This window comes from Salvelinus fontinalis, chromosome 39 (assembly GCF_029448725.1).
Source record: "Salvelinus fontinalis isolate EN_2023a chromosome 39, ASM2944872v1, whole genome shotgun sequence".
Lineage (NCBI taxonomy): Eukaryota > Metazoa > Chordata > Actinopteri > Salmoniformes > Salmonidae > Salvelinus > Salvelinus fontinalis.
The window spans coordinates 28,228,001-28,238,000 of record NC_074703.1 but is presented as its reverse complement, the minus strand read 5'-3'; the positions used below and the strand labels follow the sequence as shown (position 1 = coordinate 28,238,000).

Genomic DNA, 10,000 nt, shown 5'->3' with positions numbered 1-10,000 from the left:
TGATACTATAACACATCTACTATAACACATCTACTGTCAGGTACAGAGGACGACGAGGTAGTGTCTGATACTATAACACATCTACTGTCAGGTACAGAGGACGACGAGGTAGTGTCTGATACTATAACACATCTACTATAACACATCTACTGTTGGGTACAGAGGACGACGAGGTAGTGTCTGATACTATAACACATCTACTGTCAGGTACAGAGGACGACGAGGTAGTGTCTGATACTATAACACATCTACTGTTGGGTACAGAGGACGACGAGGTAGTGTCTGATACTATAACACATCTACTGTCAGGTACAGAGGATGACGAGGTAGTGTCTGATACTATAACACATCTACTGTCAGGTACAGAGGACGACGAGGTAGTGTCTGATACTATAACACATCTACTGTCAGGTACAGAGGACGACGAGGTAGTGTCTGATACTATAACACATCTATTGTCAGGTACAGAGGATGACGAGGTAGTGTCTGATACTATAACACATCTACTGTCAGGTACAGAGGACGACGAGGTAGTGTCTGATACTATAACACATCTACTGTCAGGTACAGAGGACGACGAGGTAGTGTCTGATACTATAACACATCTACTGTCAGGTACAGAGGATGACGAGGTAGTGTCTGATACTATAACATATCTACTATAACACATCTACTGTTGGGTACAGAGGATGACGAGGTAGTGTCTGATACTATAACACATCTACTGTCAGGTACAGAGGACGACGAGGTAGTGTCTGATACTATAACACATCTACTATAACACATCTACTGTCAGGTACAGAGGACGACGAGGTAGTGTCTGATACTATAACACATCTACTATAACACATCTACTGTCAGGTACAGAGGACGACGAGGTAGTGTCTGATACTATAACACATCTACTATAACACATCTACTGTCAGGTACAGAGGATGATGAGGTAGTGTCTGATACTATAACACATCTACTATAACACATCTACTGTCAGGTACAGAGGACGACGAGGTAGTGTCTGATACTATAACACATCTACTGTCAGGTACAGAGGATGATGAGGTAGTGTCTGATACTATAACACATCTACTATAACACATCTACTGTCAGATACAGAGGATGACGAGGTAGTGTCTGATACTATAACACATCTACTATCAGGTACAGAGGACGACGAGGTAGTGTCTGATACTATAACACATCTACTGTCAGGTACAGAGGACGACGAGGTAGTGTCTGATACTATAACACATCTACTATAACACATCTACTGTCAGGTACAGAGGACGACGAGGTAGTGTCTGATACTATAACACATCTACTGTCAGGTACAGAGGACGACGAGGTAGTGTCTGATACTATAACACATCTACTGTCAGGTACAGAGGACGACGAGGTAGTGTCTGATACTATAACACATCTACTGTCAGGTACAGAGGACGACGAGGTAGTGTCTGATACTATAACACATCTACTGTCAGGTACAGAGGACGACGAGGTAGTGTCTGATACTATAACACATCTACTGTCAGGTACAGAGGACGACTAGGTAGTGTCTGATACTATAACACATCTACTGTCAGGTACAGAGGACGACTAGGTAGTGTCTGATACTATAACACATCTACTATAACACATCTACTGTCAGGTACAGAGGATGATGAGGTAGTGTCTGATACTATAACACATCTACTGTCAGGTACAGAGGACGACTAGGTAGTGTCTGATACTATAACACATCTACTGTCAGGTACAGAGGACGACTAGGTAGTGTCTGATACTATAACACATCTACTATAACACATCTACTGTCAGGTACAGAGGATGATGAGGTAGTGTCTGATACTATAACACATCTACTGTCAGGTACAGAGGACGACGAGGTAGTGTCTGATACTATAACACATCTACTGTCAGGTACAGAGGACGACGAGGTAGTGTCTGATACTATAACACATCTACTGTCAGGTACAGAGGACGACGAGGTAGTGTCTGATACTATAACACATCTACTATAACACATCTACTGTTGGGTACAGAGGACGACGAGGTAGTGTCTGATACTATAACACATCTACTGTCAGGTACAGAGGACGACGAGGTAGTGTCTGATACTATAACACATCTACTGTTGGGTACAGAGGACGACGAGGTAGTGTCTGATACTATAACACATCTACTGTCAGGTACAGAGGATGACGAGGTAGTGTCTGATACTATAACACATCTACTGTCAGGTACAGAGGACGACGAGGTAGTGTCTGATACTATAACACATCTACTGTCAGGTACAGAGGACGACGAGGTAGTGTCTGATACTATAACACATCTATTGTCAGGTACAGAGGATGACGAGGTAGTGTCTGATACTATAACACATCTACTGTCAGGTACAGAGGACGACGAGGTAGTGTCTGATACTATAACACATCTACTGTCAGGTACAGAGGACGACGAGGTAGTGTCTGATACTATAACACATCTACTGTCAGGTACAGAGGATGACGAGGTAGTGTCTGATACTATAACATATCTACTATAACACATCTACTGTTGGGTACAGAGGATGACGAGGTAGTGTCTGATACTATAACACATCTACTGTCAGGTACAGAGGACGACGAGGTAGTGTCTGATACTATAACACATCTACTATAACACATCTACTGTCAGGTACAGAGGACGACGAGGTAGTGTCTGATACTATAACACATCTACTATAACACATCTACTGTCAGGTACAGAGGACGACGAGGTAGTGTCTGATACTATAACACATCTACTATAACACATCTACTGTCAGGTACAGAGGATGATGAGGTAGTGTCTGATACTATAACACATCTACTATAACACATCTACTGTCAGGTACAGAGGACGACGAGGTAGTGTCTGATACTATAACACATCTACTGTCAGGTACAGAGGACAACGAGGTAGTGTCTGATACTATAACACATCTACTGTCAGGTACAGAGGACGACTAGGTAGTGTCTGATACTATAACACATCTACTGTCAGGTACAGAGGACGACTAGCTAGTGTCTGATACTATAACACATCTACTATAACACATCTACTGTCAGGTACAGAGGATGATGAGGTAGTGTCTGATACTATAACACATCTACTGTCAGGTACAGAGGACGACTAGGTAGTGTCTGATACTATAACACATCTACTGTCAGGTACAGAGGACGACTAGGTAGTGTCTGATACTATAACACATCTACTATAACACATCTACTGTCAGGTACAGAGGATGATGAGGTAGTGTCTGATACTATAACACATCTACTGTCAGGTACAGAGGACGACGAGGTAGTGTCTGATACTATAACACATCTACTGTCAGGTACAGAGGACGACGAGGTAGTGTCTGATACTATAACACATCTACTGTCAGGTACAGAGGATGACGAGGTAGTGTCTGATACTATAACACATCTACTGTCAGGTACAGAGGATGACGAGGTAGTGTCTGATACTATAACACATCTACTATAACACATCTACTGTCAGGTACAGAGGACGACGAGGTAGTGTCTGATACTATAACACATCTACTGTCAGGTACAGAGGACGACGAGGTAGTGTCTGATACTATAACACATCTACTATAACACATCTACTGTTGGGTACAGAGGACGACGAGGTAGTGTCTGATACTATAACACATCTACTGTCAGGTACAGAGGACGACGAGGTAGTGTCTGATACTATAACACATCTACTGTTGGGTACAGAGGACGACGAGGTAGTGTCTGATACTATAACACATCTACTGTCAGGTACAGAGGATGACGAGGTAGTGTCTGATACTATAACACATCTACTGTCAGGTACAGAGGACGACGAGGTAGTGTCTGATACTATAACACATCTACTGTCAGGTACAGAGGACGACGAGGTAGTGTCTGATACTATAACACATCTATTGTCAGGTACAGAGGATGACGAGGTAGTGTCTGATACTATAACACATCTACTGTCAGGTACAGAGGACGACGAGGTAGTGTCTGATACTATAACACATCTACTGTCAGGTACAGAGGACGACGAGGTAGTGTCTGATACTATAACACATCTACTGTCAGGTACAGAGGATGACGAGGTAGTGTCTGATACTATAACATATCTACTATAACACATCTACTGTTGGGTACAGAGGATGACGAGGTAGTGTCTGATACTATAACACATCTACTGTCAGGTACAGAGGACGACGAGGTAGTGTCTGATACTATAACACATCTACTGTCAGGTACAGAGGATGACGAGGTAGTGTCTGATACTATAACACATCTACTGTCAGGTACAGAGGACGACGAGGTAGTGTCTGATACTATAACACATCTACTGTCAGGTACAGAGGACGACGAGGTAGTGTCTGATACTATAACACATCTACTGTCAGGTACAGAGGACGACGAGGTAGTGTCTGATCCTATAACACATCTACTGTCAGGTACAGAGGACGACGAGGTAGTGTCTGATACTATAACACATCTACTGTTGGGTACAGAGGATGACGAGGTAGTGTCTGATACTATAACACATCTACTGTCAGGTACAGAGGATGACGAGGTAGTGTCTGATACTATAACACATCTACTATAACACATCTACTGTCAGGTACAGAGGATGACGAGGTAGTGTCTGATACTATAACACATCTACTGTCAGGTACAGAGGACGACTAGGTAGTGTCTGATACTATAACACATCTACTGTCAGGTACAGAGGACGACTAGGTAGTGTCTGATACTATAACACATCTACTATAACACATCTACTGTCAGGTACAGAGGATGATGAGGTAGTGTCTGATACTATAACACATCTACTGTCAGGTACAGAGGACGACGAGGTAGTGTCTGATACTATAACACATCTACTGTCAGGTACAGAGGACGACTAGGTAGTGTCTGATACTATAACACATCTACTATAACACATCTACTGTCAGGTACAGAGGACGACGAGGTAGTGTCTGATACTATAACACATCTACTATAACACATCTACTGTCAGGTACAGAGGATGATGAGGTAGTGTCTGATACTATAACACATCTACTATAACACATCTACTGTCAGGTACAGAGGACGACGAGGTAGTGTCTGATACTATAACACATCTACTGTCAGGTACAGAGGACAACGAGGTAGTGTCTGATACTATAACACATCTACTGTCAGGTACAGAGGACGGCTAGGTAGTGTCTGATACTATAACACATCTACTGTCAGGTACAGAGGACGACTAGGTAGTGTCTGATACTATAACACATCTACTATAACACATCTACTGTCAGGTACAGAGGATGATGAGGTAGTGTCTGATACTATAACACATCTACTGTCAGGTACAGAGGACGACTAGGTAGTGTCTGATACTATAACACATCTACTGTCAGGTACAGAGGACGACTAGGTAGTGTCTGATACTATAACACATCTACTATAACACATCTACTGTCAGGTACAGAGGATGATGAGGTAGTGTCTGATACTATAACACATCTACTGTCAGGTACAGAGGACGACGAGGTAGTGTCTGATACTATAACACATCTACTGTCAGGTACAGAGGACGACGAGGTAGTGTCTGATACTATAACACATCTACTGTCAGGTACAGAGGATGACGAGGTAGTGTCTGATACTATAACACATCTACTGTCAGGTACAGAGGATGACGAGGTAGTGTCTGATACTATAACACATCTACTATAACACATCTACTGTCAGGTACAGAGGACGACGAGGTAGTGTCTGATACTATAACACATCTACTGTCAGGTACAGAGGACGACGAGGTAGTGTCTGATACTATAACACATCTACTATAACACATCTACTGTTGGGTACAGAGGACGACGAGGTAGTGTCTGATACTATAACACATCTACTGTCAGGTACAGAGGACGACGAGGTAGTGTCTGATACTATAACACATCTACTGTTGGGTACAGAGGACGACGAGGTAGTGTCTGATACTATAACACATCTACTGTCAGGTACAGAGGATGACGAGGTAGTGTCTGATACTATAACACATCTACTGTCAGGTACAGAGGACGACGAGGTAGTGTCTGATACTATAACACATCTACTGTCAGGTACAGAGGACGACGAGGTAGTGTCTGATACTATAACACATCTATTGTCAGGTACAGAGGATGACGAGGTAGTGTCTGATACTATAACACATCTACTGTCAGGTACAGAGGACGACGAGGTAGTGTCTGATACTATAACACATCTACTGTCAGGTACAGAGGACGACGAGGTAGTGTCTGATACTATAACACATCTACTGTCAGGTACAGAGGATGACGAGGTAGTGTCTGATACTATAACATATCTACTATAACACATCTACTGTTGGGTACAGAGGATGACGAGGTAGTGTCTGATACTATAACACATCTACTGTCAGGTACAGAGGACGACGAGGTAGTGTCTGATACTATAACACATCTACTGTCAGGTACAGAGGATGACGAGGTAGTGTCTGATACTATAACACATCTACTGTCAGGTACAGAGGACGACGAGGTAGTGTCTGATACTATAACACATCTACTGTCAGGTACAGAGGACGACGAGGTAGTGTCTGATACTATAACACATCTACTGTCAGGTACAGAGGACGACGAGGTAGTGTCTGATCCTATAACACATCTACTGTCAGGTACAGAGGACGACGAGGTAGTGTCTGATACTATAACACATCTACTGTTGGGTACAGAGGATGACGAGGTAGTGTCTGATACTATAACACATCTACTGTCAGGTACAGAGGATGACGAGGTAGTGTCTGATACTATAACACATCTACTATAACACATCTACTGTCAGGTACAGAGGATGACGAGGTAGTGTCTGATACTATAACACATCTACTGTCAGGTACAGAGGACGACTAGGTAGTGTCTGATACTATAACACATCTACTGTCAGGTACAGAGGACGACTAGGTAGTGTCTGATACTATAACACATCTACTATAACACATCTACTGTCAGGTACAGAGGATGATGAGGTAGTGTCTGATACTATAACACATCTACTGTCAGGTACAGAGGACGACGAGGTAGTGTCTGATACTATAACACATCTACTGTCAGGTACAGAGGACGACTAGGTAGTGTCTGATACTATAACACATCTACTATAACACATCTACTGTCAGGTACAGAGGATGATGAGGTAGTGTCTGATACTATAACACATCTACTGTCAGGTACAGAGGACGACGAGGTAGTGTCTGATACTATAACACATCTACTGTCAGGTACAGAGGACGACGAGGTAGTGTCTGATACTATAACACATCTACTGTCAGGTACAGAGGATGACGAGGTAGTGTCTGATACTATAACACATCTACTGTCAGGTACAGAGGATGACGAGGTAGTGTCTGATACTATAACACATCTACTATAACACATCTACTGTCAGGTACAGAGGACGACGAGGTAGTGTCTGATACTATAACACATCTACTGTCAGGTACAGAGGACGACGAGGTAGTGTCTGATACTATAACACATCTACTATAACACATCTACTGTTGGGTACAGAGGACGACGAGGTAGTGTCTGATACTATAACACATCTACTGTCAGGTACAGAGGACGACGAGGTAGTGTCTGATACTATAACACATCTACTGTTGGGTACAGAGGACGACGAGGTAGTGTCTGATACTATAACACATCTACTGTCAGGTACAGAGGATGACGAGGTAGTGTCTGATACTATAACACATCTACTGTCAGGTACAGAGGACGACGAGGTAGTGTCTGATACTATAACACATCTACTGTCAGGTACAGAGGACGACGAGGTAGTGTCTGATACTATAACACATCTATTGTCAGGTACAGAGGATGACGAGGTAGTGTCTGATACTATAACACATCTACTGTCAGGTACAGAGGACGACGAGGTAGTGTCTGATACTATAACACATCTACTGTCAGGTACAGAGGACGACGAGGTAGTGTCTGATACTATAACACATCTACTGTCAGGTACAGAGGATGACGAGGTAGTGTCTGATACTATAACATATCTACTATAACACATCTACTGTTGGGTACAGAGGATGACGAGGTAGTGTCTGATACTATAACACATCTACTGTCAGGTACAGAGGACGACGAGGTAGTGTCTGATACTATAACACATCTACTGTCAGGTACAGAGGATGACGAGGTAGTGTCTGATACTATAACACATCTACTGTCAGGTACAGAGGACGACGAGGTAGTGTCTGATACTATAACACATCTACTGTCAGGTACAGAGGACGACGAGGTAGTGTCTGATACTATAACACATCTACTGTCAGGTACAGAGGACGACGAGGTAGTGTCTGATCCTATAACACATCTACTGTCAGGTACAGAGGACGACGAGGTAGTGTCTGATACTATAACACATCTACTGTTGGGTACAGAGGATGACGAGGTAGTGTCTGATACTATAACACATCTACTGTCAGGTACAGAGGATGACGAGGTAGTGTCTGATACTATAACACATCTACTATAACACATCTACTGTCAGGTACAGAGGATGACGAGGTAGTGTCTGATACTATAACACATCTACTGTCAGGTACAGAGGACGACGAGGTAGTGTCTGATACTATAACACATCTACTGTCAGGTACAGAGGACGACGAGGTAGTGTCTGACACTATAACACATCTACTATAACACATCTACTGTCAGGTACAGAGGATGACGAGGTAGTGTCTGATACTATAACACATCTACTATAACACATCTACTATTGGGTACAGAGGACGACGAGGCAGTGTCTGATACTATAACACATCTACTGTCAGGTACAGAGGACGACGAGGTAGTGTCTGATACTATAACACATCTACTGTCAGGTACAGAGGACGACGAGGTAGTGTCTGATACTATAACACATCTACTGTCAGATACAGAGGACGACGAGGTAGTGTCTGATACTATAACACATCTACTATAACACATCTACTGTCAGGTACAGAGGACGACGAGGTAGTGTCTGATACTATAACACATCTACTGTCAGGTACAGAGGACGACGAGGTAGTGTCTGACACTATAACACATCTACTGTCAGCTACAGAGGATGACGAGGTAGTGTCTGATACTATAACACATCTACTGTCAGGTACAGAGGACGACCAGTTAGTGTCTGATACTATAACACATCTACTATAACACATCTACTGTCAGGTACAGAGGACGACGAGGTAGTGTCTGACACTATAACACATCTACTGTCAGGTACAGAGGACGACCAGTTAGTGTCTGACACTATAACCACATCCAGCCAATTCAAGTTTATTCGTCATATGCACAGGATACAGGATACAGGATACAGGATACAGGATACAGGATACAGCGTAGAGTACACAGTACAATGACATGGAAAGCTCCAACATGATCTAGTTCTATAATTCAACCGTATACTGGACCTAACTAGCAGCTATGTTCTGACAGCTACATGTGAAAAGAGAAGGAGCTAGGGAATGTTTTCTATCAAACGTTTTCTAAATGTGTCTACAGGGTTAGACAGAGCCCAGACTTTACCTCTGCTGTGTTGGGCAGCTGGTGGAGTGAGTGAGTGAGTGAGTGAGTGAGTGAGTGAGTGAGTGAGTGAGTGAGTGAGTAAGAGACAGAGAGACAGAAAGAGAAAGAGAGAGCGCGACAACAACACAGACACAGATGAGAAGGAGAGAACAGACAAACAACAGAATAGAAGACATGGAAATGGAGACGTTAGATAAAACAATATACAGATGAAGACAAACAGAGAAATAGAGAAGAATGAGATACAGAGAGAGAGAGAGGTAGAGAGAGAGAGAGAGAGGTAGAGAGAGCCATCACCTACAGAGAAATTAACCTGGAGAAGAGCCCCCTAAGCAAGTCGATGCTGGGGCTCTGTTCACAAACACAAACACACCCCACAGAGCCCCAGGACAGCAA

At 43.1% G+C, this 10,000-nt stretch overlaps 1 protein-coding gene across 1 annotated transcript in view; it reads right to left on the bottom strand.

Annotated features, from left to right (window-relative positions):
• Window positions 1-10,000, bottom strand: part of LOC129838733 (voltage-dependent calcium channel subunit alpha-2/delta-4-like) — a 68,161-nt gene that overhangs the window by 7,416 nt on the left and 50,745 nt on the right. The gene's annotated exons all lie outside the window — the stretch shown is intronic.